The 19,024-nt window shown below is 46.2% G+C and overlaps 1 long non-coding RNA gene across 1 annotated transcript in view; it reads left to right on the top strand.

Annotated features, from left to right (window-relative positions):
• Window positions 1-18,783, top strand: part of LOC144773623 (uncharacterized) — a 36,029-nt gene extending 17,246 nt beyond the window's left edge. The window contains exon 3 of the long non-coding RNA XR_013600036.1: window positions 18,396-18,783. This is a non-coding gene — a long non-coding RNA (uncharacterized LOC144773623). The remainder of the gene's footprint in view (window positions 1-18,395) is intronic.
• Window positions 18,784-19,024: the final 241 nt, after the last annotated feature.

Below are 19,024 nucleotides of genomic sequence, written 5' to 3' on the forward strand. Positions count from 1 at the left end.
TTTGTGACACTTGTCGCCCCCTGTTTGCGTTTTGCACTCGTGTTATTTTGCTCCGTTGTAGGCTGCCCGTAGAAGTTTTGCCTTGTGCCCACCCTCTTTCTAATAGAACAAAACCTTTGAGATAAACCACAACTTTTTATTCTGATATATTAGGATAATCTGAAATCAAGTCCACTAACTTTAGCAAGGTGCAAAAGTAAACTCCGCTTAGATATTAGGTGGCTTATTTATGAGCACTTGCGTCACTTTTGTGTCGCCGGTGCGTCACTTTTTCACTGACGGTGCGTCACTTTTTGTGATGCACCAGCAGGGTAAAAAATGAGCCATGTTGCGTCATATTTACTAAGTGACACATCTAGGTAGATGTGTCACTTTGAAAACCCCGTGCCACATTGTACCTCCGCCAGGTATAATGTATGCAGGGGGCATTCTGACGCAAGTAAGCCTCGTAGAATAGATGCAGTGAAATCTATGGGATTTCACTGCGTCACTTCTAGGACGCAAATGCGTCAATATCTTATGCCTGCCTCACAGCAGGCGTAAGACTGATGCAGGAACATTTGAAATGGGACTTGCCCATGTGAAATGACCCATTGCTGGAGTTGCGTCACTTTCGTGACACACTCCAGCAATGCATCATTTTTGCGCTTACAGATATGTCAGAAATACTGACGTATCTGTAACTTCTTGCGCAATGATGCGCCATACTGTAAATATGACGCATCCAGTATGTGGTAAGAGGGTACAATTAAAAGTGGCACATCGCTGTTTTCACGCAGCAATGCGTCACTTTTCATAAATGGTGCCCCAGGAATATACATACCAGCAACATCATTACACTAAATAAAAGAAGAACAGGCATGGCCAAAGCCCATAGGTCTACGTTTTAAATGCTAAAGCATGTTAACAAAGGCATTTAAAAATGTGGATTATGTGTTGCAAGCACAATACAGTTTATCACTTTAATGCCTGCCAATACTGAGGTTAATAGCAATAGGAAAAATTGCACCCAAAAAATGGATTGCTTTCAGTATATAAAGCATATAAGGGGAAAAAAACTGGATCTGACAAGGAGCATGATGATTCAGTGTACTTTTTGGATGTAAAATAGTCCCTCATGCATTCTAATGGAGGCACTGCCTGGAATGTGGCACAACTGGGTGGAGCCAAAGCACACCCTATGTATATTTAAAACAATTGGTACAGATATAGTCCTGCAAGCCAGATCCAAAAAGGCCGAGCTAATGGAATCAGATTAATGCAATGTTTTAAATCAACACAGTGTTTTCGTTTTCAACTATTTTTCTAGGTAGAGTTGCTCCAGCTTGGTCTGAGCTTACTCAAGGTCATAGACTGGTGGACCCACTATGAGCTGTAGCCTTTCACATGGTTACTTCTATCTGGAAACATGTGCACGCTGTAACTTTTCAATTCTGGTGGAAGGCAATATGCTTCTAACCGTAGGCTTGATACTAACTGCTACACCTGTTTCCTTAGCTATAAAAAGAGATCACTATGGGCCAGATGTAGGTAGAACTTATTTACCGATTCTTAATTACCGAATTTTACCGATTCGGTAATTAAGAATCGGTAAATAAGAAGGGGGGTATGTAGGAACATCCAGATGTTCCATTTACCGAATCGATAAAAATCTGTATGAAGTCCCATAGGAATGAATGGGCATTACACGTCGGTATTTACCGAATCGGTAAATATCGATTTTGACAAGGGTGCAGGGGGTGTCACTTTGACACCCTCTAGCACCCCCAAAAAAGGTTCGGGGGCCATGTGGCAGGCATACCTGCCCTAAGGGCAGGTCTGCCTGTCATATGGCACAGGTGTGCATGCACACATGTGCATGCACACCTGAATCGGTATTTTACCATCAAATTGAATTTGATGGTAAAATACAAATTTTGTAGGGCTTGTGGGACTCAGAAGAGTCCCACCTACATATCAATTTTACCGATTCTGTAAAAATACCGGTCGGTAAATTTACCGACCGGTATATTTACCGAATCGGTAAAATTACCGATTTGCCCTGTTTCCGTCCCCCTACATGTCAAAAGCCAAATACCGGTCGGTAACGGCCGAATTCGGCCGTTACCGACCGGTATTTGGCTACCTACATCTGGCCCCAAGTTATCTAAATCCAGTTTACATGCCAAAATTATTATCTTTACACCTGATGAGACCCAGAAACCTCCTTCAGTTGATTGCACATTATCTTTCTGTCTTTAATTACATGCTTATTATTCCAAATGTATAACCATGAACTGTCTGCAGGTTTTTATAATGAATTATTATATGAATGTCCAGTTGACATGTATGCATTCATGAATATCCTCTGTAAGGTGTTTGCTATGCGCTTGGCACCCTATATGCTGAATCTGGTACACAGAGACCAGTGTGGCTTTATCCCTAGCTGTAGCACTGGGCTGAACCTGCGGAGACTGGCTCACGTCCTTCATGAGGTGCCACACCAGGATGAAGTATTGGTGCCAATGACTATTGATCTAGATAAGGCCTTTGACACAGTGGACTGGGGATACCTCTTTATCTCATTGCCACATTATCACAAGTGGGTGCACTTATTTTACACTGAATCACGTGTCAGAGTGAGGGTGGGTAGATATCGATGGGAGGCTTGGGCGGTAGGTCAGGGGGCTCGACAGGAATGCCCGCTGTCGCCTCTCCTATCTGCACTTGTGATGGAGCTGTTGGCTGTCTGGGTGTGATGGGAGATGCAGGAATGGGGAATTTTGGCTGCCGATGTGCGGCACGTCATCTCATTGTATGCTGATGATACGTTATTCTATCTGTCGTCTCCCCGGAGGGTGGTTCTAGTGTTGCTGGGCTTGTTGGAAGAATTTGGGTTCCTTTCCAGTCTCTCTGGCTTCAACGTGGGAAATCCCTGCTGTTCCCACTCGCCTCTCTGGCCATGGCAATGGCGGAAAGATGACCTAATTTTGGCCTATGATGGGAGATGTCTTACTTTAGATATTTGGGTATTAATGTACCGCATACACTTGAGCTTCAGCTTTGGCATAATATTGGCAGGGTCATGGAGGGACTCAGGTCCTCTGTGTCATTTTGGAACACACTGCCCTTATGTTAATGAGCAAATGGCCATCGCTAAGATGGTACTCTTGCCTAGATGCTTGCATGTACTGCAGAACTCGTTTTGCCTGCTTCTGGTTCGTACATTTTTATTTCTTTTTTTCTTTTACTAGTTTTGTATAGCGCTAGCTAGACCACGGGGTATCAGAGCGCTTCACAACATATACAACATATAAAATAGTGAGCAGACTGAAAATCAATCATACAGAGTCTGTCAACAGAATGTTTGTATCCAGAAGATATCTTGAGCTGCGACCTTGTTGTCAGACTCGGAATTTAGTTAAAGCTGGGGTGACAGATTGTGGGCAGTCCAGGGTCTGTCAGATCTCTCGAGTACGGTCGAGGAAGAGGTCTTTGAGTAGTCTCTTGAATTTTGGAAACGAGGAGGTTGTTCCAATGTGGGGAGGAATGGAGTTCCAGATTTTGGGAGCATTACAAGCAAAAGATTTGGCTGTAGTTCTGTGCTTGCGAGATTTGGGAGGGATGAGCAGTAGAGAGCTGGAGCTCCTAAGGATTCCGGACTGGCCTGCCCTATTGAGTTTGGCGGTCAGGTATTCTGGTTTACCTGTATGCAGGGCTTTGTACGTGATCTAGGCTGTTCTGAAACTGTCTCGTAACTCCACTGGGAGCCATCTGAGATCTTTGAGGGCTGGAGAGATGTGCTCAAATTTCTTCATTCCGGAGACCATTCTTGCTGCTGCGTTGTGTGTCGTCTTCAAGGGGGCAAGGTGAGATTTTGCTGACCCTGTCAAGGTCACGATCCCGTAGTCTATTCTGGGGAGGACTAGTGCCTGGGTGGCTTGTTGAAGGTCCTTGTGGATAGTTGGACACATCCTAATCTCCCTTCTGTGGGCGGGAAAGTGCAGCACAGTGGCATTGTCGACCTTGACCTTGCCGTACACAGATGGGGCCCATGAGTTGCCGTGCCTTGACCCTCTGCTGCAGCTAGATGGTTGGACTCCTCTGACAAACATGAGAAATGGCTGTGGGTTGACAGGGTGCATTTAACACGCTTGCCAGAGCTACTAATTGATGGTTCAGGGGTCCCCTGGGACGCCACTCACATTGTTAGGCACAGAACCATATTGCGACATAGGTTTGTCCGGACGGTGTTCAATCGGGCCCCGTTCCACAGGAAACTTCCGATTTGATACTGATACCCGTCCCACTGTTACTGGATCGAATGTATGATGTTACAACATGATCGTTTGCAGCGCAGTACATTACATCGCAGTTATTACAACACAAGTCATTACAATGATGTGCGCTAGAGGCACTGGACTATGTCAGGCATGGTGCGATAGTGGTTGGGAACAGCTTGGGGAGTCCTTCATTTCCTTTGATGAGGCCCAATATACTTTTATGATTGGCACTGGTCATCTCCTGCAGTATGCTGGATTAGCAAACATTGCTAAAACGACATGGCCCTCTTATCCTGTGGCCCCCATGTCCAGCCGAACCCTGGGCATTATACTGTCGTCTGTGGATGATTGGCACTTAATTACACTCTATATAAAGCTATGAGTGAAGACGCAGTGAGGCCAGCGCCGAAAGCGCGCTTGGCCTAGGACATGGACTCAGATACACCCTTCACCGACAGAGACTGGGACCGAGTTAATGATCCTTCACATACGGTCTCCTGCAATGCTCGTTTTAAATGGCCACATTACCATTTTTTGCACAGGACCTACCTTACACCAAGGGGACTCCAGAGGTGGAGTTCTAACCACTTAGCTGAATGCCCTCAGTGTGGTGTGGCTGGGGTGGATTTTTTACACTTACCCTGGTGGTGTGATGGGGTTCAGCGATGCTGGGGGGCTCGGGTAGTGCCGAAGATATACAGAACGGTGCACATTACTTTTGACCCTACTCCAGCCTGTCGCCTACTGGGTAATATTGCAAGGCCAAAGGGAGAAGATGTCCTATACATTTTCTTAGCTGACCCTGGTTCGTGCCAGGCCACGAGTGGCCATTACTTGGATGGGTCAGGGGCCCCTGACTCTGACCGCTGGCTCCTGGATGCTATGGAATGGGCTGTGGAGGAGGAAACTCACGTGAGACTTACCAGGCGGCTGGTCAGGCTGAGGAGGTATCACTGTTCTTGGGTACCGAAGTCGACACTGATATTGAGGATGCTGAAAGTGCTTGTGGCTCTCGGAGTGAGTGAACTGCTGTGAGGGGGGCAGCCTCCATAATGGTAGGGGATCCCACAGTGGGTGAGCAGTGCCGTGGACAGGATTCAGGAAGGAGGTAGAAAGGGTGCAGTGCTTGAAGTGGAAAAATTGAAGTGCAGGTACTCTGTAACAGAGTACCTGCTTGTTTCTGAGAAGTGCTGGTATTCTCCAATTAAAAATATAGCATTTCTCCCTTTCAAAATAAAAAAGTGCTGTTACTCCGTACCGGACAGTACCGGCCCATTTAAAGCAGTGACTGGGTGTATTGATGCGCTGATGTATCATACTGGATCCTCCGAGCTAAAATGTAATGTATGTATTTCTCTTCCTTTCCCTAAGTGCTGCATTGTTGATTGCTTTGAAAACGTAAATAAAAGCTTTAAAGAAAACATGTATGCATTACTTTTTCCCTTCCTTCCTTTTCCTCCCCCCTATCATTCTCTATGATTATATTTCAAGTACAATTTTATACAGCATAATTATAAATTCTAAGTGTATCTTCATATTATCTTAGCTGTAAATAGGCTCCCCACTATATTACTGTTTCCCTTACTCTTTCATTTGTTTTGGTGTTTAACTATTTAAAAAATAATGTAAATGTATTTTTTTTTAAAAGCCCGAGCTGCACAGCCTCTTATGTTTCACCACCGACCCATCCAACGAAAGTGCACCAGGATGTGACTTGTGTACAGGGCTATGGAGTGGGTTCAGCGGTGGCCTTGATTTGTTTGGAATGGCCCAGGAACCACAAAATATTATATCCTGTGGCCTTATTGAGAAACACAGAGGAGGAGGCATGGCCATCTCCCTAACCTGTAAAAAAAGAAAAAAAAAAAGTTTCCTTGTGTGCATCTTAGCCTCTTGCAGACAGGTACTGCATGTGGTGTAGATTCTCTGCATCATTGGATCTATCACCAAATGGGTGGGTTTTTGTTTACCAGTTTTATAAAGCACGTATTTCACCTTTCGGTCACTTCGTTAGGAAATGTGCACTGCATGGGTGGATCGCCCTCCAAGAATGGCTCCCATCATACAGACATAGCGGCATATCTTCAAGGACGGAGTTAAAATCATTGCCGCTTTAGCGGCAGAATACTGCCGCTAATGCAGTGAGAATGGGCTTGATAATAGGCTTCCAGAGAATTCCTATAGAAGCCCATGTTCTGGTGTGAACCTGGGCTTATATTGGAATTCTCAAGAGCCTATTATCAAGCCCATTATCGCCGCTTTAGCAGCAGTTTTCTGCCGCTAAAACAGCGATAATTTTAACTCCGTCCTTGTAAATATGCCCCTAAGCTCTTTACTGACGTACTGGAGGCGGAAGGGGCTCATAAATCTGCCCCATTATTGTTGGGATTTGGTAGTTCTCCAGTATTACATCTTTCATAGATTCACATGCTTGTATCTTCCCCGTCGTCATGGTGGGAGTCTCAAGGTAACAGAATGACCAAAGCAGTATCATAGAGAAGAAAAAACTGCATAGAAAAGCCCATAGGGACTGTAGTATTTGGTAACCAGACCTCATCATTGTTTGGTCCAAAAGTCAGCCAATCAGCATTGCTGCCCTGCCCTCACACTCCCCAGCAGAAGCTTCCTGCCTCAGATTTCCAACCGCCTTCGTGTGAGAAAGGAGTCTCCCTGAGCTCTGCTCAGTTTACTGTTCCAGTGTGAACTATTGACCTTTGGTTTTTCATCTGTATAATCTTCTGGATTAAGGTATTGTGTGTAGCTATTTCTTTTGTGATGGCTGAAAGCTCTAAAAAGAGGCTTTTCAGGCCTTGCAGATCCTGTGGAAAGGCCAGGATTTTCTCTGAAGATCCTCACAAGGACTGCTTATACTGTCTTCATCCAAAGCATGTGGCTATGGATTGTAAATATTGTAGAACCTTCTCTGCTAAAACTCTGAGGGACAGAGAGGCTCGGCTGCTGTTGTGGCTTCAGAAGAAGAAGGCCGCATCAGATTTGGATTCTGGTGAGGACTCTGCTCCTTTGACGCCTAAAAAGAGAAAGGCCTCACATTCTGAGGGAATGGTGGACTCTAAGAAGGCTAAATCTAAGGTTAAGGAAGAATCCTCTCTTCCCCCTACTCCCATCAAGAAGTTGTCAGGTCAGAAGGGGGCAGGGTCTGCTCCTTCGACCAGTTCCCTGGTTTCTGCTGTGAAATCTGTGGCAAAGACGTCTGCTCCGTCGATGACTTCACCGTCGACGACGACAGCTGCGTCGACGATGGGAGCTAAAACCGTATCGACGACGACTACGTTGACGAGCTTAATCTTACCGTCGACGAAGAATCCGTCGACGACGAAGAATCCGTCGACGACGAAGAATCCGTCGACGACGAAGAAACCGTCGATGACACCGTCGACGACAAAATCGATGCCGAAGTCGTCGACGACCCCGTCGACGGGGATCCCGTCGACGACGGCCCCGCCGACGATGGTTTTAGTGACGACGATGACTCCGTCGACGACGTCCCCGTCGACGACGTCCCCGTCGACGACGTCCCCGTCGACGGCGAGTTTAGTTTCAACGGCAAAGGCGTTCAAATCACCTCAATCGAAGACTTTGATATCCTTTCGCTCATTTTAGTCTTCAAGGGGTTCGGCGACCATCAGCAAATCTGCAGAATTCACGTCATGGACGCAGATTTCGCCTCTACCTCCATCTTCTTTGCTGGAGCAGGATTCGGAAGGAGAGGAGTCGTCTGGAGTGGCCTACAGTCCTTCGCAACTTAAGATAAAGAGCCAGGACACAGATGATGAGGAGGTGTTTTCCTTTAAGGAAAGGGCTAAGTCTCAATCTGCAAGGTATGAATCCTTCCAGGACACTTGTGACTATACTGAGGAAGAGGAGCAGCAGGAAGAGTCGCGAGAGGAGTCGCGAGAAGAGTCAATCTCCATTCCTACGGCTTTGGTTTCTGACCTAAGGTTCATGATCGACGACTATTATCGTCGTTTCCCAGAGGCAAATAAGCCTATACCAGCTACGCAGGCACCTGCTTCACAGCCTCCACGAGACCATTCTACTCCTCACATACAGCCAGTAAGGTCACCTCCAGTGGTCACTATCAGGGATGACCTTACGGACACTGACGATGATGAGCAACCCGAGGAAGGTGAAATCATTCAAGATCCTATAGTAGGGCAGGAATGGCAGGAATACGTTTTGCCGTCTCATCCTTCACCTACTCCTCCGCCAACCACTTCTCCTCCTCAGGATATCGGAGGTTTTCATGACATTATGGAAAAAGCGGCTAAGAGGTTTGACCTGGACATGGAGGTCAAAGAAACTGAATGTTTCTTATATGATTTTAAGGATGACGCCAGAAAGTCTGCTCGCTCAATCCCGATTATCCCTCACCTGTGGGATGAAGGTCTAAAGATTTTAAAAACGCCGGCCTCCATCGCAGTTTCGGTTCCTGGAATCGAAAAGAAGTATAGAGCACCAGAGTCTTCTCCGGCATGCCTGATAGGTCACCCAAGACCGGAGTCGGTGGTGACACAAGCGGCTCAAAGAAATTCAAAGAACCCAGTGGCTACTTCTATGGTGCCGCCAGACAAAGAGGGAAGGAGAATGGATGGAGCCCGGAAGAGGTTTGCAGTCATGGCAGCCTCCACTATTAAAGCGGCCAATGCGATGGCCTTGATTAGCCGTTTTAACAGGCAAATGTGGTCGGATCTGGCACCACTTATGGCTGCACTCCCAGAGGATAAAAAAGAGGAAGCGGCTACTATTTTCCGGGATGGGGCAAAGTCGGCTGCGGAATCCATTGATGTTGCCATGGATGTTTCTTCTATGGCCTTCAGACAGATGGCAGGAGCAGTTTCTCTCCGAAGACAGGGTTGGCTGAAGGCTACATCATTCCGTCCGGAAGTACAGGCAAAGATTATCGACATGCCTTTCGATGGCGAAAATCTCTTCGGCAAACATGTTGATGAGGCGCTGCAGGGCATCAAGTCCGATACGGACACCGCCAGGGCGCTAGGATCACTTCAGCAAGGAAGGTTTCAGTCCTTTCGTAAGAGAGGTGGAAGGGGCCAGTTTACTCAAAGATCTTCATTTCCATCCAACAGATATCAGCCTTATAACCAGCAGGGATATATGCAATACAACGCAGGCAATCAATATAGGCCTTCAAATTCCTCTTTCCAGCAACAATCCAGAGGCAAGTCTTCCAATAGAGGAAGGAACCAACAATCTAACAGGCGACAATGATCTACTGCTGGCGCTCCCCACACAACAGATCCCGGAAAACGACCATTATCTGTCTCTCTTCTTCGACATTTGGATGTCCATTACTTCGGACAAATGGGTTTTGGATGTAATAAGCAAAGGCCATACCCTGGAGTTTGTGCAAATACCACCCGATCATCCCCCGGTGACCAGACAACATCAATACCGTCGGGAACTGCAAAAGGAAGTTCTTTCACTTTTGCAGAAGGGGGCTATAGAGGAAGTACCTCAACAACACCGAGGGAAAGGCTTCTATTCGCATTTCTTCCTCATAAAAAAGAAGCAAACTACGAAGTGGAGACAGGTATTGGATTTAATGGATTTGAATCAATATATAAAGAAAATTCCCTTCCGAATGCTCTCGTTACAGGAGATCCTCCTACTGTTAAGAAGGAAAGACTTCATGGCTTCGTTGGACCTCATGGATGCATACTTCCATATTCCAATCCATCGGAAGCACAGGAAATACCTAAGATTTGCTGTGGAGAGTCGCCATTTCCAATTCAAAGTGTTGCCATTCGGCCTCAAGTCGGCCCCGAGGGTGTTTACAAAATGCATGGCCCCGGTGGCGGCCCACTTAAGATTGATGGGGCATTGCATTTAACAATATCTGGACGACTGGCTAGTGACAGGTCCATCATTCACGGAAGCCAAAAAGTCCCTTCAGTGCTGCCTCCGCCTTTTCCATCGGTTAGGATTAAGGACCAACTTGGAAAAGTCTTCACTAATTCCAAATCAAGGCATTCAATTCCTGGGAGCTTGGATATGCACCGAGGAAATGAAAGCTTACCCTTCCGAGGAAAGGATGATAAAGATAATGAACCTTGCAACATCCCTTCAAACAAAAAGGTGCATTTCGGTGTGGATGTACAAATCATTGTTGGGGATGATGTCCTCCTGCATCCCACTGGTTCCAAACTGCCATCTTCAAATGAGACCCTTGCAGGAACATCTGGACGAGCATTGGGTTCAATCCAAAGGAACCTTCGAAGATCGGATTGTCATCACTCATCGTATGAAGGTGGCCATGTCATTGTGGAAGGTTCTGAAGAACCTGAATCAGGGTCTCAACTTTGCACCTCAAGATCACAAATACGTGATGACGACAGACGCTTCGTTACAAGGATGGGGTGCGCACCTTCAAGAGCTGGAGATCCAGGGCCACTGGTCAGAGTGGGAAGCACAGCTTCATATAAATATGTTGGAACTCAAGGCGGTGTTCTTGGGACTTCAAGCTTTCCTGCCCAGAATCCAGAACTCATCGGTGCTCATTCAGACAGACAGCACCACGACTATATTTTATCTACTGAAGCAAGGAGGAACAAGATCCAAACCCCTGTCTGCGCTGGCGCAAAGAATTTGGAAATGGCTGATAAAACACAACATCTCCATTCATGTGCAGCATATCCAGGGCATCCTCAACACACGAGCAGATGGCCTCAGTCGCACGACGAGTGTCCTGCACAAGTGGGAACTGAACGACATTCAGCTGCGCAGAGTATTTCAAAGATGGGGCACACCAACGTTCGATTTGTTCGCAACCCGGGACAATTCGAAATTCGCTCAGTTTGCGTCCAGGTACCCTCAGCGCGATTCCAAGGGAGATGCGTTTCACATGGACTGGACGGGAATGTTCGCTTACGCGTTCCCGCCATTTCCTTTAATACCAAGAGTGATTCGCAAAATGAGATCAGAGCCATGTCACGTCATCCTGATAGCACCGGCTTGGCCGAGGCAGGCATGGTTCTCAGATCTACTGCAGATGTCGAAAGGCAACAAGGTGCAATTCCCAACATTTCAGAGTCTCATAACAATGAGCAACGGACAAATTCTGCACCCGGACCTAGCCTCGCTAAAATTATCCGCATGGAACCTCATGAGCGGGAATTTCAGGCCTTTAGTATTCCACAAGACTGCAGACAAATACTTTCGCAATCCAGGGCTGTGTCAACCAACAAGACATACACAGCCAAATAGACACTCTTTAGAGCCTTTCCACCCATTTTACGTCCGCCAGTACCCTGGCATCTCAATACAGTCTTGACGCAGCTCACGAGTCCACCATTTGAGCCTATACACAAGACAGACTTACAATTCTTATCTTGGAAGACAGCACTGCTGCTAGCTCTAACCTCGGCGAGGAGAGTTAGCGAAATTCAAGCCTTTTCAGTGGAAGAGCCTTTTCTGCAATTTCGTCAGGACAGGGTAATCCTACGGACAAATCCTAGGTTCATACCCAAGGTCCCTACTTCCTTTCACTTGAATGAGCCTATTATTTTGCCTACCTTCTTCAACAATCCTTCCTCTGAGGCAGAGAGAGCGCTGCACTCTCTAGACATTGCTAGATGTTTGAAATTCTACATCGTACGAACGAAGACTTTCCGCAAATCAAAACAATTATTCATTGCATTTGAAGGTCAGAGGAAAGGGCTACCTCTGTCAAGACTGAGTATCGCCAGATGGATATCATCGGCTATCACTAAGTGCCCTGAGAAAGCTGGAAAACCACTTATCTTCAGAGTGTCTGCTCATTCCACAAGAAAGATGGCTACATCGATAGCCCTGTTAGCTGGAGTGTCTCTACCTGACATTTGCAGAGCAGTGACTTGGAAGAGTTTGCATTCATTTACCAAGCACTACTGTCTCGACACTGCGTGGAAGTAGGACACGGCAGTGGGGCAAGCAGTTCTGAAACGTCTGTTTCAATAAGGTATTCTATATTGCTCTATGAATATTCTATACAATGTGTGGATGTATATATATATATATATATTTATATATCTAGATGTGGAATCTGATTTGTTTATACATGGTTTTATATTCTGATTTGCCCTATGTATTTTCAGATCATGTTATAACGGTGTTTCAGCTGCAGAACTTCCTTCTGGGTTCTATCCTGGAAACGCTGCAGGCTTTGTGGGTACTACTTACTACTCTGATACAAGCATGTGAATCTATGAAAGATGTAATACTGGAGAAGGAATTAGTTACTTACCTGTACACTATAGTTCTCCAGTATTATCTTTCATAGATTCACATGCGCCCGCCCACCTCCCCGTTTCTCAGGCAGAACTTATTGTCTCGGTATTTATCCAGGTCTCTCACTTGGGGCCGGAAATCTGAGGCAGGAAGCTTCTGCTGGGGAGTGTGAGGGCAGGGCAGCAATGCTGATTGGCTGACTTTTGGACCAAACAATGATGAGGTCTGGTTACCAAATACTACAGTCCCTATGGGCTTTTCTATGCAGTTTTTTCTTCTCTATGATACTGCTTTGGTCATTCTGTTACCGTGAGACTCCCACCATGATGACGGGGAAGATACAAGCATGTGAATCTATGAAAGATAATACTGGAGAACTATAGTGTACAGGTAAGTAACTAATTCCTTGTTTAGCCTTCGTGGTTTAGGCACTCCTGTTTGCAGAGGGAGTTGTTTATTCATACAACGGCCTGAACAACTATTGTTTTTAACAACGAGTGGCCTTATCAACGACTCATAAACAACAACCTAGAACTGAACCACAACCTCCTTACCAACTACTTCAACAAGTGGCCTTCACAACGTCTCCGACCTTTAAACACGAAACAAAAATGTAATTAATTTACAGTACACTTCGAATGTAAACTATTTTGAATAAACATCAGGGGCCAGATGTAGGTAATTCTTATGTACCGATTCTTAAATACCGAATTTTACCGATTCGGTATTTATGAATCGGTAAATTAGAAGGTGGGAGATGTAGGTACATTTTAAAAATGATTTACCGAATCGGTAACAATCGGTATTTATCGATTCGGTAAATACCGAATCGGTATTGCCCATTGATTCCTATGGGCTCTGAAACCCATAGGAATCAATAGGAAATACCGAATCGGTATTTACCGAATCGGTAAATACCGAATCCTGCAAGGGTGCAGGGGGTGTCACTTTGACACCCTGTAGCATCCCAAATACAGGCATGTGTGACATGTGGCACACATACATGCCCTAAGGGCATGTCTGTGTGTCACATGGCACAGGTGTGCATGCACAGATGTGCATGCACACCTGAATTCGGTATTTTACCACCCAATAGGATTGTGTTGTAAAACTCTTAAGGGCCTGTGGCACTCTTAGGAGTGTCACCTACACGTGGATTTACCGAATCGGTAATATTACAGATTCGGTATTTTACAGAATCGGTAAATTTACCGATTCGGTAAATTTACCGATTCTGTAAAATGATGGCCCCTACATGCCGAATCCAATATACCGGTCGGTAATGGCCGAATTCGAACGTTACCGACCGGTATTTGCTCTCCTACATCTGGCCCCTGATGATCTATTTGAAAAATTACAGACTAATTTACAGATAGTTCTAATTTACCTTATGAGGCCAGTAGATGGCAGTGTAGGATTGTTTTCAAATGATTTCTCATGTGGGAGGAACCCGGGCAAGGACAATGGGCACTGGGATTTCCAGGCACAACATCTTTGGTGCAGTGTATCTGGGACCCAGGTCCATCGACCTTACCAGGCGCAGGCCAAAAGAGGGAATGGCGGGCACCCAGACTGACCCTCAGAGGCGGGTAGTTCTAAAGATGCTAGTGATGAAGGCGCCCACTCTGACCCCAAGGATGCTATGGTGCAGACAATTGAGGCGTCCTCTTAAACAGAGGCAAGTAAGGGGGACTGTCCCATCGCTGTATTCTAGATGCCGAAAGTTTGATGAACTATGAGGATGCTTCGCAAACTTCAAGTTTTGTATGCTGTGCCATCATTGCTCTCAATAGAAATACATTCCTCTTTCAATGTTCAATTGGGTCCTGATTTGAAAATATTTAAATGAAAATGTCAGGAAAAATCTGAATATTTGAAAGTTTTAATTAAATATTTGGAAATATATTGTATATTTATTTAATAAAAGTAGTACTTTAAAAAACATATTTTGGAACTTGATATTTAAATATTTGATAGAAAACTATATCTGATAAATATGCTAATAACATGCTATCTGCATGGTAGGATATCCCCCTTAAGCTGCAGTAGGTGATCAATTTCCGCAGGGGCATCACATTTTCTCCAAATAGATGCTGCATTGATCGATGCATGTGGGGTTATATTCGTAGGAGGACGCCAAGCCTTCCTCCCCTCCCCCCCCCCGAACACACACAATCCACGCTACTGGGAGGAGACGCATGACAGAGGTCATGTCTGCAGCCGCATTCGTCTTGGTAGGGTAAACCCTGTGTGCACGGGTGGGGAGAGGAGGTCCAACCCCCCTACTCAGAGGTGCTGAATGGAAGGCCTCATATGTGCAGGGTAGAGGGACATGGCACGTGGAGGCATCAACTCATGTGGGTGCTGTGTATGGGCAGCAGCAACCCTCCAAGTGGATCCTACACCTTAAGATCACTGCCCCAAGCCCCCTGCAGAAGGATGCCACAGGGGGGCTACTGGGTCTTGTTACGCTGAGAGCCTCATTCTAGGATACCTTGTCAACCACATTTAGGGGCATATTATCAAGAATGGCGTTAAAATTATCGCCGCTCAGACCATGGGCTTCTATGGGAATTCACAAGGGCATACTATCAAGCCCATTATCGCAGCTTTAGCTGCAGTTTCCTGCTGCTAAAGTGGCGATACTTTTAACGCCATTTCTTGATAATATGCCCCTACATTTGTATCCATAGACGTTAATGTCGCTAACGTCCTATTCTTTGGGTCGAGTTGCTATCACTGGGCAGTATTAACTGAAGAAATTGGGTAGATGTTTGGACCAAATTAATATTGAATGTATGCATCTTTTGGTCAATTAAATGTACAGACTGCAAGTTCCCTGGACAGGGTCAATCTCAGAAACCAGCTCCATGTTTAAGCAGAAGCAATCTCAGTTATTGCATACTCATGGGACAGATTTTTAAAGCAAAGTGTTTTATTCTTTTTGCATCAACTACACCAGCAAAACAGAATTGAATGAGAAAATAACTATATAAGGGATCCACATAACCGACCAGTGAGGTGTGAAGCACAGTTCATCGTACCATCTTCCTACACAGCCTCAAGGCTCTTGGAAATCAGGGGACCACCGGGAAGTGGAGCTGATGTTTCCTCACAGGAAGACCACAGATCATCTCTACAGATTCAGCACTGAAGCAGGCATCCCTGAGTGCCCCACCGTCACACCCCAGCTATTCTGGACCCATGGCGATCCGCTCCATTACTCGATCAAGACCTTCAGCTTCTCCTATTACCACCCACCAATGACGCCGGCATCATGCTACAGCTGGAAAAATCAACAAGAGCAGACCACGGTCTCCTGACCCATCCCGGCTGGCAATCCAAAGAGATGACTGCCGCCATCTTGGACTTATTGTAATGAAACCTGAAATCCTATCCCCTGTTACCAGAGGTGTCTGTACTCTCCGGGCCCGATTCACAGAACTAACTTAAGACAAAATCCTAAACTTACTACTTTCGGTATTCACAGAATGCACTTACTACTTTTGGGATTCACAGAATGGATTTATGACTACTAATTTTGCGTCTGCACTCGGGCTGGAAATTGCGGCCCGTAGGCGGAGCTTCTGGCCAAGAGGCGGGGCTTCCAGCCTGGGGGTGGAGCTCGCAGCCCGGAGGCGGAGCTTCTGGCTCGGAGGTGGGGATTTAGCAATGGCAGTGCGGCCTGCGGGGTGCGGCCTCAAGCCCAAAGGTTGCACGGCGCTGGCGGGGGCGGAGTTCAGGACGCACCCCCGTCATGTGACGCAGGGAGCAGGCTTTAGGGCCTAGCGCGGCCCGCTTCGAATTCCGGCAGCCCTCTCCTGACACCGGGGGCCACCTCAAGGACTGCACACAATTGGGCCGGGCGTGGCCCACAACCACACGGCGGCAGCACTCTCCTGGCACCGAGGGCCGCCTGGGGGCAAATCACAGCGCTTCACAGGGCAGCCTCAGCTGCACGGACGACCGGGGCTGCGGCGGTGAGTGGGGGCAGTGCTCCGGGGCCCGCACACAGCGCTAGAATGCGCGGCAGTCGTTCTTGGCACTTGGGGGTTATAGCGCTTCTCAGGGTGGATACAGCGCTTGGGCCACAACACGATCAGCCCAGGGTGCCAGCGCTAGGTCATGGCAGCGCTTAGTAGGCAGTTCAGGGAAGGCAGGACAGCAGCTCAAGCAAGGCAGGACAGCGCTGGGGGCCCAGGTTGAGGCAAGGGGCGCAGAAGTGACACAGTCCAGTACCTGGTTGATCCCCAGTAGTCCTGTTGGCAGTCAAGGGTTCCTCTTGGCGCTTGTTGGTTTCTGCGCCCTTTGTAGATAGCAGATTCTTGGTTTCTTGGAAGAGGGGGGAGGTTGAGTTGAAGGCTGCTGACAGGATTCCTCAGCAGGTCACTGCAGGTGGTCCCTGGGTTCAGTGGGCTAGTTCATTGTTCCTCACTCAGCTTGGTGGGCAGCGCCTAAACCCTGTCACCCCCAGTGGTATAGTTCCCTGACTAGGCCCTCCCGCCTAAGTCTCCTGCGTAGGTTCCCCCAGGTCAGTGATGCCCCAACTGACTAAAAACTTTCCCATCTTTCTTTATATATGCCCAGGTCAGGTGACAACACTCTAAGGCGGCAAAAGCAGACCCTGCCCTTATTCTAGAAGGTTCCAGGAGCTTCCCTACTCTAGCTATGGGCAGACAAAGCAGGCTGGTGTTGCAACAATGTTTAAGGGTTCCAGCCAGCTCCTGGCAACTAGGGTGCTACTAAAAAGACCATGCTGCAGTAGTAGAGGCCTATGGCAGCCATGTTTGAAGTAGAGAGCACCTGCACCTTAGCATTGGTTAGCAATGGGAAGCCGTTGGGAGACCTAAGGCTAACAAAAAAGAAGGTGGGAAAAATGAGGCAAGGGCGAAAAAAATAGGGAAAGACCACCCCAGGGCTGACAGGTCTAACAGTTTCGATCTACATCATATTCAAGGATATTATATATACCAAAAATGTTTTAAAATAAAAGAATTGTTTTATCCTCTGAATTTGATAGGCGAAGGAAAAAATAGAACCTTGCAACCAAGAATGATTTGGGATTTTGCCTTATTTATGCAAGTTGATTTTGTGTACTTAACAATGAACAAGAACCCTTATAAAACACAATAACTGATGTAATATTGTATTGTCTAAATAATCAATTGTAAAACTACTGGGCATATTATTAATCCCATTATCACCGCTTTAGCGGGCGTTTTCGGACGAAATGCAGCGATAACGGTATTGCACCATTAGCAAGGACACTCTAGCGTGTGTTTCCTTGCCTTAACGACCGGTTCCATATCGCCTCATCTCACATCGCTAATGAGATGCAAAGTAGGCGTGCCCCTCAGAACTACATCATAAACTATCAGTGACAGTGCTTCGCTGTATTTACAATAAAGCCTGTCCGGTTTAGCGCTGATTAACTTTGCGCTAACTGGGCCTTAACGCTGGAATTTAACATCCGTTAAATTCCAGACTAAGGCATACCTTACATGGGGGGTGTATTGTGTGGCTAAAACCACAGGCCCTATCTTCTAGGATATCGCCGTTTTCCATGGAACATCGCTGGAACACCAACATTTGAAAACGGCGATATTCCCTCTATCATTGGAATTCTTATCACCTCGGTGATACGCATTGTTAATAATGCGCTAACTGGGTGAAGAATTCCAGCAATAGACGGCGATAAATAAAAAAGCACTAAGCGCGCTTTGTGATATTTATCGCCGTCTATTGCTAATATGCCCCAAAATGTGTACCACCATAATTGTGTATTGTAATTTTATGTGTAGTGTTGTATTTTTTGTATATATGTGATTGTATGTACCTCAAACTTTTGCATCAGAAAGTAATGTTATCTATGTTCGTATATGTTTGCAGCCCTGAAGAAGGCCAAATCTTGTTCGAAACCCGTTTGCTGCACAGAACTGCTATCTTACCATCAGGAAGACCTTGAATAAAAGAAACATAGCAAGCAAGGAACAGACATTTCGATTCATCCTTTTTTGTTATTAATATACTAATGTGCTTTTACATATATCCTCTTTGAAGTTGTCTCTCTACGATTGTTTGCACAGGTGTGACTGTCTAAAGAGTTCATCATTCAACCCAGATATCTATTTCAAAGTCATAGGCTTAATCATTTGATTGCCAGCATATATGAAAACATATGGACCAAAGGCATAGCTGTCATGGCTACAGAAGTCTATGGTGTGCCCCTGAACAAAGTTTGCAGAGCTGCAATGAGGACATCCATCCACCCACACATACTGCCTCAACATCCAGTCAAAATCCGAGAGGTAGTTGGACAGAGTGCTGCGTAATCTGTTTGTCCTGTGTGAGACTTTTTTTTCACAGTTTACAGTTACTAGAATGTGGATAGTACCCAAAGAAAGATCCTATGCTCTCTAGAAGAAACATGTTACTTACTAATACCTACTGTTCTCCAGCATTGAATGATTTCCATGGAACGCCCATCCTCCCTCTTCATGAGGCTGCAAATCAATACT

This window comes from Lissotriton helveticus, chromosome 8 (assembly GCF_964261635.1).
Source record: "Lissotriton helveticus chromosome 8, aLisHel1.1, whole genome shotgun sequence".
Lineage (NCBI taxonomy): Eukaryota > Metazoa > Chordata > Amphibia > Caudata > Salamandridae > Lissotriton > Lissotriton helveticus.